Below are 18,673 nucleotides of genomic sequence, written 5' to 3' on the forward strand. Positions count from 1 at the left end.
ATCCTTCTAAAAGATTTATTTCTGGAAATTAATGACATAAAACCAGCATAGTTCTGTACTGCATAACTTCACACTACCACTAGGTAAGCAAGAGCTCTCTGAATAGAGTTGTTGCCACCCCATCTTCACCCTGAAAACAAAACAAGACAAAGCATCATGCTTCACCCCCCAGGAAAATAAGGCCCCAAATCCTTCTTAGGCATGGAGAAGGGATGAAAACAACATCTTACAGACGAAAAACATCACTACAGAACCCTGAGCAGCACCAGTTTCACACGGATCTACAGAAGATATCCCGACAGAAAACACGCTGGCAGATTCTGTAGTATTTTTCAGTTCACCCAGGAAAACTCTGACAGCGTGCAAGCATAACACACTTGTTTTTTGGCGTTCATCCTCTTCCTTCTATCAGTGTCTGAGACGTATTAAAGCCAATCATTAAACCACCCCACGCCCTGGGCGGGAGGAGGAGGAAACCCGAATCAAGAAAAACCTTCAAATACCAACCTCAGCGCTTCTCACTTATAATAAATCACACGCCCCGACCTGGCTCACTGTCCCGGACCGGCAGGCTGGTCCTACACACCGCCTCCTCCTCCGCGCCTGCTGTTACCCCCCGGGAGCACCAAAGTCAGGCGGCGGTGGCACAGCCCACGCACGCTGCTACATCTCCTCGCGGCCACGGGAAGACCGCGCACACTCACGAGTGCACCCCGGGACCTTCCCCTCGCTGTGCCACCCCTGGAAAACACCTTCGGACATTCGGTTAAGTGACGCGGTCGATTTCCCGAGGACAAATAATCCGTATTACAGGAGCGCTGCCCGCAGAAGCCCGATCCCAGCCGACAGCCGCGGCACGAGGTCCGGCAGGCAGCGACACCTGCGAGGAAGCGCCCACCCCCCCCATCCCGCCGCCAGCAGACAGCAGCGCGGCCCGCTCCGTCCCGCCAACATGTCCGCTTTCTGTCACACAACTTTGCCGCCCGGTCGCCCCTCCAAACAGCGACAGAAAAGCTTCCCCTTTCGCCTTCCTACCGAAAAAGATAAAGGGGATTAGGCGGGCGTTATTTCCACTGACCTACATACTCCCCTCTGCGGCCACGAGGCGGACGGCAGCCTCCCGGCCCGAGCACCCCGTTCCCGCTCGCAGCCCGCCGGGCCCCGGGAGGCGGCTGCTCCCCGCCGCCCTCTCCAGCCCCTCCCGGCCTCGGCGGGGCCGGCCCCTACCTGCCACGGCGGCGGAAAGTTTCCCCCGGCAGCGGCTCGGCGGACTCCGCTCGGTCTCCGCCACGGCGGCCGTCAGGGACGCGGCCGCACAGGTAAGCCGCCGTCAGCGGCGGGACGGCCGGCGCTAATCCCTCACGGGGGAGGGCGGGAAACGGCGATCCCCTCGCGCCCGCCCTCACCGAGCGCCCCGCAGGCTCCGTCCCCTCGGGCCGAGCATCTCCCTCCGCGGCGGGCAGGCGGCCCCGACCTGGCACCGGGAGCCGGGCCGCTGAGTCAGAGCGGCGGGGAGGAGCCGCGACCTGCCGAGGTGAGGGCGGCCCTGCCGCGGTGCCCCCTGGCGGGAGGGCGGGAGGCCGAGCCGCGCCGCGGAGAGCGAGCGGCCCAGCATGGGTGACTGCGACTCTTAGGCGTCCGGCGGCGAGCTAATACTTTCCTTCTCAGCTTCAGCGGGTGAAAGGCCTGGCTTTCCCCAGTAATTCTGCACTGGGGACATAGCAGAATACTTTTATCTTTTGCCTCATAAGAAGTACTGGAGTCACAACAGAGTACTTCTATCTTTTGCCTCATCTTCCACACTTACTGTACCCTCTATGGCCTAAATAGGAAACCAATGTTCCCAACTGGATGAAAGGGAATGAAAGGCCTTAGTGATGAAGCTGATGGTGAAAATCCTAGATAACACTGAGTGTGCCCAAGGGGATATTAATTCATGAGGCCTTGAAAGAGAATATGTATGCCAGTGTACTGCATACACACGTGTTAACTGTTGAAACATAGAACGTGAACTCTAAGAGGGCACACTTACTTGACAAGTTGCTCAGTACTTATCTTCAAGGATACAAGAACACCACTTTCTAGCACCACATTGGAAGTAGAGTTTCCTTCCTGGATTTCAGATGACACAACCATGAATGTTCCTCTGTCTTCACAAAAACCTGGCAGTCCTCAGGGTATGTTTCTACTGGTGGCAGTGTGAGAGCAGCTACCTGTCAGGTCCTCTTCCCTCCATGAGTCACCCACAGGTCTGCAGGGGCCACAGTCTGTGTGAGGCTGCAGGGAGCTGTGAGGTTGCCCTGGAGCCTCTGTGAGGGTTACTCACATAACCACTTGACTAATGTGAGCAAGTGCTTAGCTTCACACTGTTGATTTCTCCTGCATGGAAGGACACCAAACCAGAAGTACCAACAGCCATTTTAAATCTGGTCTATAACACTTAAGAATTAGAAAGTGTAGAATGTTAGAAGAGTTTGGGCTGGAAGGGACCTCAAAACTCCCCCAGTTCCAATCGCCAGCTATGGGCAGGACACCCATTAACTCAGGCTGCCAGAGTCCCATCCAACCTGACCTTGATCACCTCCAGAGATGGGGCACCCACAAATCATCTGTGCAGCAATTAATTCCTAATTAGTAAGTATTTATTCTCTAATGATGCAAGCTATAGCTGCTGTATCTCTGTATTTTCACATAACTGTGTTAGACTGCTGTGGTGAATACTTAAACATGGTTTGCTGTGTCTTTTTTTGTTAATGTCTTCAAATGAATTAATTAGACTGTCAGGGTACTGATTGTGATTTTGCTAATGAGTCAAAATAGGAATAGACACTGGCCTAATAGAGTAACAGCTCATTTAAATAAAGATATAATATAATTTACCAACTGTAATTGTATTCTGTGTGAAGGAACTGTCCTCTCTAAATGCTTTGTACAATTAAAGATTTACTAATGTTGCTAACTATACAGATATTCACAAACTAATTAATACCTATTAGAGTTAAAATTGCTGTTATCCAAAAATCTAGTCAGAAATCTAACTATACTGATTTGAATCTAGTCCTTCCACTTCGAAAAAGAAAAATTGTTGGATATTTTAACTAATATCTAAGCTTTTGGAGAATGAGAGAATCAGCTGTTCCCAGATAACACAATTCTCCCTCTTTATTATTTTCAGAATATTAATTCAACATCATTATCAATTGCAAATGCATTAGTCGAAGTGCTCATCAGAGCTACCAACATATTCTCCTCCCCATAGTGGAGATCATTAAACATTGCCCATGCCTTTGGTTGTTTATGTCTCTGCTGGAGACATATTCCTTCAGTATACTACATCCAGTATTTCTTAACATTCATTCAGGAATGAGCTTTCATGTCCTGCCACAGATCCTTGGTATGCTCACCTGTAGGGGGCATTCAGCATCTGCTAGAATGGCAGAACAGAAGCCAGCTTGTAAATTCAGTAAAAGTGCCTAGATGACTCTAGCAGAAATTGAGGATGCTTCCACTTAAGTTGCTCTATGTCAGGAGCTGCCAGCCAACACACAAGCACTCTCATCATAAGCAGGTCATTAAGGAGCAAGCCTCTACCACAGTGTCTGTTGCAGATAGTGATAAAATCTGTTTCACTTCTTTCTAATGTTGCTTTAAGCATTAAAAAAAACACAATTATCTTTTTTCCTGTAATAGTTAAAAGGAATACAAGATAAGTGTCCTTTTATATTGATATCTCTTAATCATTAGATAGGCTGTCCTATCACAGTTAGAAGAGATGGAAACGTAAAGATGGCTTATCACAAGCTCCCACTAATCCTTCTAGAAACCCTCTTTGTTCTGAAGGCATACTAAGCTACCAAGAAACACTTGAAGATAAAACAGTACGAGGCACAACACTCAAACTCAATCACAGCCAGGACAGTTGCAAGTAGTAAAGGAAGCATGAAGTTTTAAGCAAAGAGCATATGCCAGTCTTGAATGTTTTATCATCAGGATAAGTATGCAGCATCTGTAGTTATGTTTAAGCAATAGTTACAAATGCAATTGTATGTATAGTATCTAGAGAATATAGGAACACGTGTGCTTACTTTTGGTCACCGGTTTTACTCCATGGAAAGCTTATGCTTTCTGAAGAAATGCCACCAAGTTTCTCCTCTCTGTAAAAAAAAAGCTTCTAGTTTTAACTATCGCAGATAAAAACGACAAAGTAAATTTACACATGTAAAGCAGCTTTTAGAAAAGCTTCTAATGTAAGCTTCAATACCATCTTTTTCATGTTACGTATTTTTAACCTGTAAAAGCATTTGAACATTAGGAAGTATGCTTTGTGCAAAAAAATTATATTCCCCAAATACAAGTTTCAGGTGTACTATCTATAAAAAAAATCGATAGGATTAGTTTCTCTGAAAGAAAAAAGTTTGTCAACACATCAGAATGCTAGAAGTTAGGTGACCCATGAGCTACCTACTTGAAGTTGTAGGTTTCTTAAATGTAATCTGGATGTCATCTTAGAAAAACAAACCCGTGCTATACTTGCTTCTTAGTGAGAAGTCTGATTTCCAGGAAAGGCACTAGAGAAAGAAAATCTTCTGTTTAAGAACGAAGAAATACAGGCATGTGTTCCATGTTGTGTTCTATACTATGCCACAGCCCTCCTTTCACATCTTCTGTGACTAGTAGGAAAAAAAACATTTTAAGTCTTCAGGAAGATGCTTAAGAATTTTCACCATTCACACCCTGAAATTTCCATACCAAGAGAGAAAAGCAGTATACTTTAAGCACTTGGGAAAAAAAAATAACAGTCTCATTCTACCTAAGTCATATTTCATCTGAATATAAATCATATTTCTCTTAATATTCAAAATTATCCCAAATTTTTTCTTCTACACAGTTTTACAGGTATTTTGCTTCAGGACAATTTAAAGTATACTATTCAAAAATAATTACTATATACAAGATGAATATTTTAATTACCTGAATAGAACACAGATGCTTTGCTACACTAGTAACTAATAAAAAAACACAGATTGGAAGTTAATGTTCTTTCAGTGTTTAAGCAACATTTCTGACTTATCAACACAGAAAACTTATTGATTGCCAAGAAAAGATATGCATCCTGAAGTATGTTCTTTTATGAACAGTAACAACTTGTAAGGTCCCATAACCTAATTGGTGTTCATAGATTTACTTGGAAAAAAGGAGGCTTTTTAAAATGAAAGAAAGTTTGTTAAATAAGCTTAATACTGCCATTTAGTTATAGTCACTTTTGACCACTCTCAAGTAGTGATTTATGAGACAAAACAAATTCACTGTCCTAGAAACAAAATTGTTTCCTTTTTAAAACTAGATTGGGTTGTCTATGTTAAGAGCTTGACACTAATTCTGAGAATAAGTTAATTCAGCCTGGTCCAGAAGTCAGTCCACTGGCTGTCTACAATTTCTCATCTGATTTAAAATAGCACAGGTCAGCACTGCTATTAAAAAAAATAATCTTGCCTTCCTCCACTGATTTTGCCCCTTCATAATCTTTCATCTTTTTTGGTTCAAAGAAAATTCACGCAGCTATTTGCTAAGCGAGACCAGTTCCCTGATTCAGATTAAAGTTTACCCCCTTTTTTCTGCTATTACCTATAACGTGCATCAAGTCTCTGATATGGTTCATCTGCCACAGTATAAATCCTTACTTTGGCACAAAAGGAACCAGCATGACAGCAAGAGTCAACTGGGACTACATACATTCACATGAAGACATATGAAACAACATATGATTCCAAAATCCTCCTTGTGTTTTTTGTCTATGGTTTTTGAGTGTATGGGTCTAAAGTACATTCTATACTGTCCTGTGAGAACTTGCCTTTCTTCTATTCAGATTTTTTTTTTTCCTCTTTATGCTTTGAAAACAGAGCTGAATTCTGTGTTTATGCTATAAATCCTGCAAGTTGTCTACTTGAAAAGGATGAGGACAACTGATAATTTAAAATATTCTTCTCCAAAGCAAAGACGACCTCCTTAACCACAAAAACAAACAAGTGCGACGCACTTCTTTTTAGGCTGTTACCATTGCCAGGCAGTTGCTAGACATAGGACTTCATTCTCTCATAGATTTCTTTTGGATTTACTAATCCATCCCTGCCAACAAAGATTTATGTCTGGCCCCTAGCAAACTGCTTACCTTAAGAATACTGCTAAAGGATATTTAACAAAAATATATCCCTAGGGAAAGAGCAGCAGTAGATTCCTTTAGAGGCTTAGTCCTGCTTTTCTAATTACAAATTATACTCCAAGGTCCAGTGAGAGTTTTGACCCAGAACTCCATAATATGTTTCTTAATGACAATTAGGTTATCAGCATTGCTCTGCTTTTCTGGCTATACAGACTATGATTAGCTAGCATGGTATTTAAGCAAACAGTGCCAAAGCTACTCTTCCATAGCCTATAACCTGCCCATATGTCACATCATAGCCAATAGTGCAAAAACATCCCAGTGTTCTACCCCTGCCCCCTGGAAAGCCACTTTAGACAAAATAGATTTAATCTTTCAATTATCTCAGATACTAAAAAAAAAAGAAGTTGCCATTGATCAGTAAGGAGAATTTTTGTAGACCTCAGTAGCAACATTGAGCAAACGTTCAGACAGAAGGCCTACTCACAGCTAATTACAACGTGATCCATGTAAATGCCTTAGAAGATTACCCACTCATTAATACCTTCTTTCATCACTATTTTGCCACACCAAAGTTATGTGTCTGTATGCTTTCAGTAAACCCTCTACTTTGTCTTTTTTGGTACGCTAATCGCAGAGCTACTGGTAACAGGAAATAGGTTGCCTGCAATACAGGAAAATCCTGTAGTCTGTGTTGCATTAAGCCTATTTGCCAGATGTGAAATGGGACATTCTGGATTTTTTCCTGAAGTAACATGACTGTGCACCTGCAGGAAATTGGTAGGAGGGAAATAAAGAAATGGTGATACTTTATGTGCTGCTGGCCTCTTAGTCATACTACTGTCCATCTGCATACATGAGAAGAACAGTCAGCAAAAGATTTAATAAGTCTTCAAGTCTTTCTTACAACACAATGAAATATTACCAAGTAGCATTTTTAAGCAAGTGTATGAATACCAATTTCCTGTATGAATGAACCAGTACTAGTCAGGAGATGAGATATTCAGCTGCTAGGCAAGAAATCTATATGAATCAGTAATTTGTAGTAGCAGTTTATTTCTCTGCATTTGCTTTTTTTGTTCCTTGCTCACATATAAAATTAAGTGGTGCTTTTTTTTAATCATTGTCAGATACTTTATGAAATCAGGTGTTACTTCCTGCAGAGAAAGTAAGAGAGAAGCAACACTTGCAAAGATGGAGAGCTTTACATTGTATTTCCTGCTTGTTAAGTATAAAAAAATTGTGTTTTTTTTTTTCTGGATAATGTGCTTTTTAATGTTCTGCACTGTAGCTTACAGTGTCTTCAGAGTTTATGGCTAAGTCATTTAAGTATGAAATAAGTTGAGATAAATGTTAGCTCTGTTTATCAAAAAATTCTTCTAAATTTTTGCCAATATGCATACATGCCAAATAAATAACGCAAAAGAAATATTGTAATTAACCTTGTACAAATGTATCCAACAAAGTCACAGGACAGTTAGAGACTCATAGTTAGAAAGAGACTGAGAACTGTCAAGACCAAACCTCTACTGTGACTCCTAGTAGAGTCACAGACACAAAGTGCCAGATTTTCGAGGTCCTTCCCTACTCTAAGATACTCAACATGAAGTTGCATTGAAATCTAAACCATTTGCTGAATTGGAGGTCATGGGCCATTTGGACAATTGGAATCAAGAATTATCATTAGGAGGTACCTAAATTCTTTGAAAGAAAATCCTATGGGGATTTGTAACACTATAACACAATGGAAAGCACCGCAGTAATAGGAGGGGGGCAAAGTCCCAAGCTTCAGCAAGAGAAGATAAGCTCAGGTACAGCAGCCATACACACAGGAAGAAAAAAAATCTGCTTACCCTTAAAAAGCCTACAGTAGCCAACAAAGTAATGCCTCCACTACCAGCCCTTGAATAAAGCCTGGGAAAGAATGGAGCCAGAATCTACCCCTTCTGGTCATTCAGATACATTGCATGCACCTGAGCTCCCCTGGGTTGGCCCTGCCTTCCCACCTTGTGCTCAATTCAAGCTGTGACTCAGTATTTCTGCTACAGGATATATATTTTTTTAATATCTGGCAGAAGAGAACTAATCATAACCCTTCACATTTGGAAGTCATTGGCTAGAATGCATCAAGACGATTAGAATCAAAGACTGGGCTCCTCCTCTTTGAGAAATAAATTCCTACCTGCCAGCTGGTACGATCATGCTTCTCTTGCTTGCTCTTCCCAGCCTTGTGCTCTTTGCATCCTAGTACCCCAGTTTCAAAGGAGTCCCCCTTCAAAGATTTCCTACAAAGTAGGAAATCATAGTTGAGAAATACTGGAAGAAGAAAAGTGACTTAGAAATTCTTTGGCTAAGGAGAAACTAAACTGGGCTCTTGTATTTTGTAGAAAAAGTATTAGCATACTATTTCTAGGACCAACAACAGCTCCTCAGTAGATACCTTTCTAGTGAGAGAAAGGTCTCTTCATTTTGTACTACAAGCAGTTTCTAGACTGGAGGTGTGAATTAAACAGGAATTTTGTTTTGAAACTCTAACTCAGGACAGGGCCACATTTTGAAGGACAGCTTGTATATAGTTGCTATTTACCTGTATAAAGAAAGAGAAAACAATACATAGTTAGTATCTCTATAATCAATGAATACACAGATGTTATAATTATGAAATACACCAGAGAATTTAGCTAAGCAAGTTATTATACTACAAGAGAAAAATAGAGTGCTTACTTGCACCTTGAGCTCACTATAGAGCTCCAAAGGAGAGATCTACCCACTGGGAATCAGCTCTTAAATGGGTCCAGGAGATGTGGAACCAGGCTCCACCCCTTCCAGGGCAGGTGAATTGCCTTCACCTGTACTCCAAGGGCTGACTCATTGCTCACCTCAGATGATCAATCAGAGGTTCAGGCCGTAATTTAGCAGTTCCCAGACAGTATCCTACATAGATTGTACTATATAGTTGTTACAGTTGGTGTTATAGCTAAAAAGATCATCATAGTGAGAACGAGGAAAGAAACAAACAGGACAGGAATGCTCACTTGTATCCAAAGAACCAACATTCACAGGAAAGACTCCACAGAGGAGGAACCTCCAGAAAGAGATCCTTCCCTAGTGGCAGTCAGCCCTTAAATGGAGTCTAGAAGGAATTGCCTTCACCTGTGCTCCCATGGTTCTCAGTGCTTGCCTTCTCAACCACTCATCGATCAATGAGTGGTTCAGGCCATGACTCAACTGTTTCCATTCAATGGTGTAATGTTGCTCATTTTGAACTTGGACTGTTAAAAGTCCAGGAATATGCCCTAACTGTATAATGTGAGCTGTCCGCATTTGTCTCTGAGAATCAGTTAACAGTGTGCACACCAAAGAACTTATGTGCTTACAAAATGTAAGCTGTCAAATACTATTGTCTTGAGATTCTTTTTCATAAGACAGTATTTTTTCTAGTTTAAGCTTGACACCTGTGTTTCAAAAACAGTTATTTATAAGGATTCTGTCCTTTAACATATAGCCACTGGAACCGTAATCCTGACAGAATGCAATGTTTTTTCATTTGTTAGCCCTGGCAGCTGTGCATTAGTAAAATAAATAAATTAAATAAACAGCAACATCTGTTCCAGTCACTAGAGGCTTGTTGCTGGAGTTATCTGCATTGAATGGGAGGGGAAGCTCTAGTAGAGGAATTCTACTTTCCACAGTAGAGATTAGCGGAATAAATCATAGAATCAAAGAATAACTCAAGTTGGAAGGAACCCACAGGAATCATGCAATCCAACTCCTGGATTCTAAACGTTAAGCCACAGAGCATTGTCTAGATACTTCTTGAACTCTGGTTGTTTGCATTTGTGACCACTGTCCTGCAGACCCTGTTGTAGTGCCTGACCATGCTCTGGTGAAGAACCTTTTCCTAGCACCCTGATGTACTCCATGCTGATCCCTTGGGTTCTGTCACTTCTGTGATCCATGGGAATGGCAGCTGTCAAGGTACACAATGCTTTTTTCCTTAATTTTGGTCAGTAGAGTCTATGGCAATGTTATTCCCATGAGACAAGGATTAAAGAGCAGTCAATGAAGTGATCTGATTACAGGTTTAAAGCCATAGTAGACAGGAGGTACATCTAGTGGGAGGCATGTTGTATGAGAACTGCTGAATCACAGCCTGAACCTCTGATTGATCACCTGAGGCGAGCCATGAGTCAGCCATGGGAGCACAGGTGAAGGCAATTCACCTGTGCTGCAGGTAGGGTGGAGCCCTGGCTCCACCTCTCCTAGACCCATTTAAGAGCTGACTACAAGGGGGGAAGGATTCCTTTTGGAATTTTACAGTGAGCTCAGGATGAGGGTAAGTCCTCTATCTATTCTTTTTGGTGTAATAACCTTAGTGTTATTTTAAGTTTAGCTGACTTTTCTTGTCTATTTCTTAATTATAACATCTATTTACTCATTGATTATAGACATTGAGAGTAGCTGAGGCCTAGAGAGAGATGTCAGTGTGTCTTGCTAGATTTGTAGTCATTGCAACATGGTGGTTATGAGTCAAAAGCTCAAAAGACCTCAAAAGAAAGTAAAGAAAATAAAGTACAAGTCTTGTGGTTATAACTTATATTTTTGAAAGTATTGCTGGTACTACTTCTTGCTCAGAACGTTTCTGAACTGCTTATTGCTGGAGTTAGAGGTTAAGTACCTAATTTCCATTTTCCTCCCAGAAGTATACCTCATTAGCTTTTGCAGAAGAGGAGATACTGAGCTGGCCTGACCCATCTGTGTGCGCTATTAAAGAGGATTTGACTTCCATCCTTTTTTTCAGTTGAAAACATGGAAGTATCCACAGGCTAAGTGGTAGTGACACAGAAGTTGAAGGAAAGATGTTGAGTGTGTATTGATATCTAGGAGGAAGTAGAAGAGGTTGGAGGTTCCCATGTTCATTTCCATCCTTTGAAGACATTAATTTAATGTAAGCAGCAGATACAGAAGAGAAAGGAGCGGAGTATGGACTACTGAGAATAATTCTTATATCTCTTGTAAGATTTACATTGATCATTTCTCTCTACTTCAAGCACAGAATGTCAGTCAAATAATTCAGATGGATTTGAGGGGATGGTGGTTATGTAGTAATTTGAAGTAACATCAGTATGCCAGTAAAGGGTTCTTCAAATTCGTGCGAGAGTGTTTTTCAGATTTAAAACTATATCTCAATCTGATATGTAACTTTCAGGCTTACTGCAGTAAAACATGAAGGAGCAGTGCAACTTATGCCTGATTATTGATGGGCTGCTGTTTCTTTCTCAGCTTTTCTCAATTTTGTAGTAGTTCTAGCCTGCAAAGAACAACAGCAACATGTGCCCATCACAGGCACAGAAACCAGGAATTGCAGCACGAAGATATTTATTGTGTAATAACCAAATTTGGTAATTGCAGTTATTTCAAGTATAACTATATATGGTTCACATCGAATAATTATGTTTTTAAACACAATGAGCAATGTAATTTAGTTAGTTCTGGGAACTAACCTCTGAAAAAGTTGCTGTGGCTAATGCTTTTTTCATACTGATTTTATGCTAGTACAACTTCACCAGATTTAATGGAATTAATCCCAATTTTCATTTACATAAATGAAAAGGAACCTCAGCCTCAGTGCTACTTTACATACTGTTTAATGTGTGCTTGAAGCTGCTAACCCCAGTTAATTCTACATAAAATTAAATTTTAATACAGAGTGATTTAATTGTTCTGATTTCACACATAAACTGCTGTGGCAAACAACAGAACAAACAATGATATGCTGCTGTTTGGCCTTTTAGATATGCAGCACTGTTTGAGCGTTCAGAGGCTTTTCGGCTGTGTTTTTATCAATGAGAAGTCTGTGAAATTGCTTGATTGAAAACTAGCTCCTATTTATGTAGGTCTGTCTGTTAGCTTCCATAGAGGTAGAACTAACTGCCTGTATCAAAGGAAAGAGAAAGCATTTGAATTTTAAGATATAAACTAAGCCTTAGTTTCTTGCTTTTTGATCAGTACCGTTTTAGCAGGCGTGTGATCTGACCCCCTCTGTCAACTAATTATCAGTCTCTCTGCCTCCCCTTACTAGTTGACTTTTATCAACACCAGATATTTCTTCTTCGTCATCTTCTATTTTTTTCTCTAGGGAATATTCGTGCCTCATTCATTCTTCTCTGATGTTTAGAAACCGCACCGCAAAGTTTAAGCTATTAAGAAATAACCTTTTGGAACGTCAAGTACATCGGGTTTGCTTGTTGGTGTGGTTTTTGTTTTTGTTTTTTTGTTACTAGGCTGCCACTCCATGGCCGTATGTATAAACTACAGCTTAGCTCCACTGACGTGAGCTATACTGAAGGGAATTCTGTGAATGTATGATAGAAAATCTGGGATTTCTGTCTGGATTTACTCCGGAGAGAGTATTGTTACCCTAGAGAGGACAAAGTAAAAGGCTACCATTTTATCTGTAGGCACCAATGAACCTGATATTAAGTATGTTATGAACTATCTTTTTTTTATCATCAGTACTGTGCGTTCTCTGGTACCTAACATGTAATTTACCACTATGCTGCTTGCCCCAACTGTTAGGGGTATTCGCTAAAATAATGTTGTTTTGAGTTGAATTTTCAAATGAGAGAATATGGAGTCTTCTATGGCAGTAAGCAAAAGGACTTTCCCTTGGTAGTCAAGTAGATAATTTGACTGAAAAATGTCTGGTCCTTCGTAACTATGAAGTTTTCTTGGTTTTGAATCTGTGCAACAATTAAGTAATGGAAGTGAATTGAAGCATGTTTTAAATGTAGTTCTCTATGTAGCCATACACAATTGTTTCAAAGTAGGCTAAAGGGCCAAACGTTTCTATCTTAACATTTATTTGGATTTTTTTCACTTAAGCAAGGTTAAAATACTCTGCCTAGTAAGTTATTGCATATGTCACTATTTTGACATCTGCTTCTGAAAACTGAGAGTCATGAAAGAGTCATGAAATTTAGCAGATCTTCCTTCTGGAGTACAGTAAGCAGGCTACAAATTGGTTTGTCCGTAAGCACTTCTGCTGAAGTTATTCAGTGTCAAGACTTTTCACAGCCAAAATTCATGTTGAAGAGGGTAGGAACGGCACTGCCATTATCCGTGAGCAATTTTGCCTGTTTCTTCTGAGAAAGTGAGATAAAAAACAAGCACAAAATGCATTCCTTCTTGATAGTTAGCACACTTAACCTAAGAGGAAATAGTCCTAGATTGATGGAGACTTAATTTCTTGTAAACATTAGCCTCTAAAGAATATAGTTCCTAGTTGAAGTCACATCAGTAAGCATCGCTGATTATGCAAAATATAAAGGTTTTGAAATTGGACCATTTCCTAGCATTTGAAAACAATCTGAAAAGCCTGAAGTTCAGAGCAATGGAAACTCATTCAGGTGGAGGGGATAAAAAAAAGTCTTACTGACCACAGTAGCTTAAAAACAAGCTAAAGAAAATAACAATTCATATTTTCATTTGAATATTCTCTGTGGTATCCTCTCCTAGGGTTGCTGGAGGTGGGGGGGAAGGAGGATTGTTGGAAAACTTGAGAGCTTGCTCTTACTAAAATAAAAATCCATCATAAAATCATCTTTTTTTAAACTAAAATGAGTGCTGATCTTTGGCTCTGTCAGTAACATTGTTCCAGAAAATCTCCATGACATTTTAATTTTTTATATTAATGTAGACTGAAATTGTAACAAGCAACAAAACTTCTTAGGATAATATTCCCCAGGATGTTCAACCCTAAGATTTTTAGGCAGAACCCACAGTTAAAAGCACTAATAAGTTCTGCCAAAAAACTATCAGTGCCAATGCCTTAATAAACCTAATGATTGCACGTATGTACGTGTGGAGGCTCGGAATGCCCCTGTTATATGCCCTCACTTAGGAATATTACCAGTAAAATTGATTCTCAGCAGGAGACTGAGAAAGAAGGGGAGATTATCAAGCAGTGTAAAACAGGAGCTCAGAAAGATGTTGGTTGAGTATGGGAACTAAACAAATACAGAATGAGATGAAAAATGACCTAATTTTCCCAAGTATTTTTGCAGCAGTTAGAGCATGTGAGAGCGACATTTAAGTTGTGGCTTAAAACAACACATTCAAGTTGCAAAGAACTATATTAAAACATAAAGTATTTTAAAAGAACAGAAATGCTGCCCAAATAGCTGGAGAATGGAATGCAAAAGAAAGTGAGGTTGCTTGAAGCATGGTGCTGGCAGTGCAAGAACCTCCTCTGCAGCTTATGTGTCTGAGCAGAAGCACCAAGGTCCCTAGAGGACTGATTGTGCTGTGTATGAATCTGGCCAGTGCTGCAGTGCAGCAGTCTGACACCTAACACCTGCAGCTGAAGTCTGCAAGCAAAGCTGAAGAGTGGGACTTAGAGCAGTGAACAGTGCAAAAAAAAAAATCCACAAAACTTGTGTCAGATATATGCATGAGCTAACTATATATGCATAGGCATGCAGATAGCAAAAGCTAGGTTAGCTGTAGTCTACAATAATTCAGCTGTTGATTTAAAAGGCTGAATTCAGCTGCAAACCAGATCATGTAACAGTCAACACAATTTTTGAGCTGCTGGAAGAAACTGGATCATTTCCTCTTCGTGGAGATATTAAGCATGTCTTTTATGTGCAGCATGTCCTGAAATTTTTGCCTAACTTTGTTTCCATTTTTGTGTTCTTCCGAAGAGTTGGGAATCCCGTGCACTGCATTCTGGTTAGAGTTATGACAGGTCTGCAATAGTCCTGTATGGAGCACAGATTTCACAGCTTAATTCCAAACATAGCTATTCTCAAAATGTCACTGCCCCTTTGTTTTTATAGTGGCATTGTATTACAGACCTATATTTACTTGAAGATTTTTCACCTGTAGTTCTGGCATGGCTTCTGAGATAGTTAGCATCTGAAAATGATAAATCTATGTAAAACAAAATAACATGCCTATATAATATCAATATAATATTTTAGAAGTGTAAAAACAATAGTACCAAGTGATCCTAATACCAAGAAAGGTGGATTTTCTGCTTTATCTGTTGTTTTTCTCTTTTCTATTTTGACAGTAAACAACTCAATACAGGGACAGCTTTTCTTTATGGTACCCAACATAAAAGGGTCCAATCTGAGTTGGAAGCTGATCCTGTTGTTATAATGACACTAATAAATTCTTTAGCCCAAATACTCTAGCTCACCAGATCAGATTTCACTGTATGTGGCTCCTCACAGCATTTCTTCCTTGGTAATATTGGGGAGGAGGAGGTTAGAAAGAGCAGGGATGCACTACTGCACTTGCAAAATGTTAGAGGCTGTGGTCAGTACAATTGAGAATGAGTACTTGGGAGATCAGGTTGTTAGGATCCCTTTCAGCTATCCAGAGCTCTGTCCTCTCTGACCTCAGATTAAGTTTTGTTTTGAAATAATCTCCTCTCTTGATTTTCCTGCTATCTCTAATTATTTGTTTTGTTCATTCTATTTCTTTTCATGTTGCACTTAATAAGCTATTTCTTTTCCTTTTGGCTTGACCGCTTATTCTGAATATGCATGGAATCTGCAGCAACCTTCAGGCACTGGTGAATCTTCAGTACTATTATTTATAACTGATACTTTGTGGACACTACACACAGAAGTAGTAAACTTATTGGAGTGTAAAAAGAAAAACTGCTCAGTACAATGCAATGCTTCAGAAACACATTTTGATATAGCTCTCAATCACACACAAACATGAATTTTTACTATCTGTCATAAAAGAACTGAATGTGATAAATTCTGTGAGCAGTATATTAAATCTAAGGCTTGAAAAGCTGGCCACTTGCTCAGTGCCAACTCAAGGAAGGTGGCTTAATTTCCCTTTGGTTTTATATTTAAGTAATTGCTATGAAACGATGTGGGTGTTCTTTCTCTCTAAAATGCTGCTTTTTTTGAAACTTCACTCTTCAGTATTTTCTGCACATGTCCTAATCACATCCTGGAATTTCCCACAACTGGCAGAAATTGGCAGCATTGTTGCTTCTTAGAAGAGAGGCAAAGGTCTGAAATGTAATAGTATTATTGCTTCATAAATGTGATCTCATCAAATAAGTCTCCAAGTCTGGAAATTTCACAGTTCTCCCTTTGGATTGCTTCAACATTGGATGTGTTTTCTGGATAAAGTATGTGCGTGTAGATGAAGCTGGCAGAAATAATTGATTGTTTTGATTTTAATTCTTTGGAATACATGTCCTCATCTTCCCACATGGATTAAAATAGGTATACAGAAATACCTGTGCCAAGCTTCTGTTCCATCCTCACTGCCAGATTACACTGGGAAAAGCTCTCATGTTTTTGCTGGTTTTCAAATGGGGAAACCCAATCCTGATATAGATGGGAGCCTGCCAAATTAAGTACATGATGCCTCAGCTGAAAGGCTTTAAGAGAATTTTTTCACTATTTGTCTAGAAGCTGGATGAGTTAGTTAATAGCCTGAAGGGGAAGATATGCATCACTAGATTTTTAGCTCCCCTGTACTCCTTGATGATGGGTCACTCTACAGTCTTAAGTGTTCCAAACTGAACTGGTTCTGGCTCTGTCAGCTTCTGTGTGTCATATTTTGCAAGAGGCCATTGAAGAAACGACCTTTGTGTCCTTTTTTATACTGCTATCAACAAGGACTTCACCAACTGCAGAACACTCCAGATTTCTTAAGGGGCATAAAGTGGGTAGAGCTCATACGATGATATTTACTCTGCACAAGAGCTACTTCACTTTTATTGACAGTAATTTTTGTGAGGCTCACTTACTTGGAAGCAGTGAGCTGGTACATCTCTGTCACTGCTGCTCCAGTTCATCACTAAACCAATCCAATTAAAAAATACTGGAGAAATACAAAAGACACGACACCTGAGGCTGTGGTGAAACCTACCCAAAACTTCATTGTGGTCAGCCTGGATCAGAGTGGGCCCTGCAGGCTCATCATAAATGAGCTAAAATACTTGTACAAAGAATGGTTTCTGATTCAGAATTATTCCAGGTTCCTTGATAATAGTGATGCTTCTGGTAGCTTAAGTTTGAAAGATACTTTCAAGTAGCATGTTTGTATTAGCCAGGCTGACTGAAGACAGTGTGAGTATGAGAACTGGAAGGCTTCTTAATGAATAATTTCAATGTAAAAAAAAGAAAAATCACATAACAGGATTCTGGACACAAGACATAAGACAAATAAAATATTAAGCCCAGCTGATGCTGGTTTTAAATATTTTTACTTGGTTCAGTAGGATCTATTTTCTTTCTTGAAAGTTCTACAAAATGTTATTTTTCCTATTTCTTCCTGGATCTCTGTTCATATTTGATATCATTTCTCACAGAACAGATTGACTCCTGGGGAGTTCAGTTACACATGCTATTCAAGTGATCCTGACAGGGATGAATGATAATAAAAATTATCCATCCTTTGAATGTGATTTGTATTACATTGCAGAAATATTGGATAGAGCTGTACAGGGGTACGTGCAAGAAATACGGGTTATATGTGCATGTGGTTTGCCATTCCCTTCTTGACACCACTCAATCTACATGCCTGTTCTTTATTTATAGGCAAGCAGCATGCTGACATTTCAGTATTCCTTTGGCTCAACAGTTCAGAGTACAGTCACAGCAAGAAAAGCAACACATGTAACCATGAGTAGCCTTAGATACATTTCACTGGATTTCCCAAGAATTACATTTTAATTTGAAAGGTAAGCCATGGTGTTAATTTGCAGGAATTTTGAAAAGAGAAGGTTATATTTTCGGGTAAAAATAAAAAGATGGATGAATGGTATTTCTATGATAACAAAGAGACTGGAAAATGACATAAATACACTTTACATTTTAATAGTAATTACAGGAGACAGTGCATGCAGTCCTATTAGGCAAGACAATGTTTTACTTTATCTAGTGCTGGACTTTAATTAGAATGCAAGGGCTAAATGTCAGTCTTAATTTATTCTTATAATTTGTGTGTTCGTTACTGACAGAAACAGGAATGATCATGTATAAAGAAGCACACAAATGTGACAGTTGAAAGTTGTGCAACCATAATTAAAAGGAAGAAAAAGGTATATGAATTGAAATAAACTGCAGTTCATTTCAGTAGCATGTTGGGGTGCTATCATGGGCACATGTGAAATATCATCATTGTTATTTCTTCTCCCATGCTCCTTTTTAATACAACTTTTGTCACACATGAATAAATCATGAGCATTTATGGTTGTCCCCTGGAAGTTTTTACCTGGAAATGATACACTATGAATACAATATTTATGTTCATAGAGGACTGTGACTGAAGCATTTATGAGTACACTAGGTGGAGATTACATCTTTCAAATGAAAGGTGTTGGTGGTTTAAGATAACAAAACCTGTAGAACTCAAGTAGAAATTCACTTCCTGGGGAGGACAGGGAGTATACTTCATATAGTTAATTAAATTTGTTTTTAGACTCCCCAGGGAAAAATTAAACCTGTAGAATTCCAGAATTCTTGAACA

General features: G+C 39.8%; 2 protein-coding genes across 14 annotated transcripts in view; one reads left to right on the plus strand and one right to left on the minus strand.

Moving 5' to 3' along the window:
- The window catches only part of FHIP1A (FHF complex subunit HOOK interacting protein 1A), a 92,079-nt gene extending 82,830 nt beyond the window's left edge, over positions 1 to 9,249 (minus strand). For 2 of the 10 annotated variants that reach the window (XR_016465740.1, XM_090138520.1), the window contains exons 1-5: positions 9,196 to 9,249; positions 8,601 to 8,747; positions 8,343 to 8,445; positions 4,466 to 4,568; positions 4,086 to 4,154 (exon numbers count right to left, since the gene is read on the minus strand). The gene's annotated coding sequence lies outside the window, so the exon portion shown is untranslated. Of the gene's footprint in view, positions 1 to 1,227; positions 1,359 to 4,085; positions 4,155 to 4,465; positions 4,671 to 8,342; positions 8,477 to 8,564; positions 8,748 to 8,884; positions 8,907 to 9,195 lie in introns of those variants that run through there. The other 8 variants (XM_090138526.1, XM_090138524.1, XM_090138522.1 and 5 more) reach the window with 8 other exon arrangements.
- The window catches only part of SH3D19 (SH3 domain containing 19), a 103,733-nt gene continuing 86,249 nt past the window's right edge, over positions 1,190 to 18,673 (plus strand). Inside the window, exons 1-2 of one of the 4 annotated variants that reach the window (XM_090138513.1) lie at positions 1,190 to 1,319; positions 17,743 to 17,885. The gene's annotated coding sequence lies outside the window, so the exon portion shown is untranslated. Of the gene's footprint in view, positions 1,320 to 1,450; positions 1,535 to 10,473; positions 10,497 to 10,935; positions 11,109 to 17,742; positions 17,886 to 18,673 lie in introns of those variants that run through there. The other 3 variants (XM_090138514.1, XM_090138512.1, XM_090138511.1) reach the window with 3 other exon arrangements.

Source organism: Phasianus colchicus, chromosome 4 (genome assembly GCF_987193195.1).
Source record: "Phasianus colchicus chromosome 4, bPhaCol1.hap1.1, whole genome shotgun sequence".
Taxonomy (NCBI): domain Eukaryota; kingdom Metazoa; phylum Chordata; class Aves; order Galliformes; family Phasianidae; genus Phasianus; species Phasianus colchicus.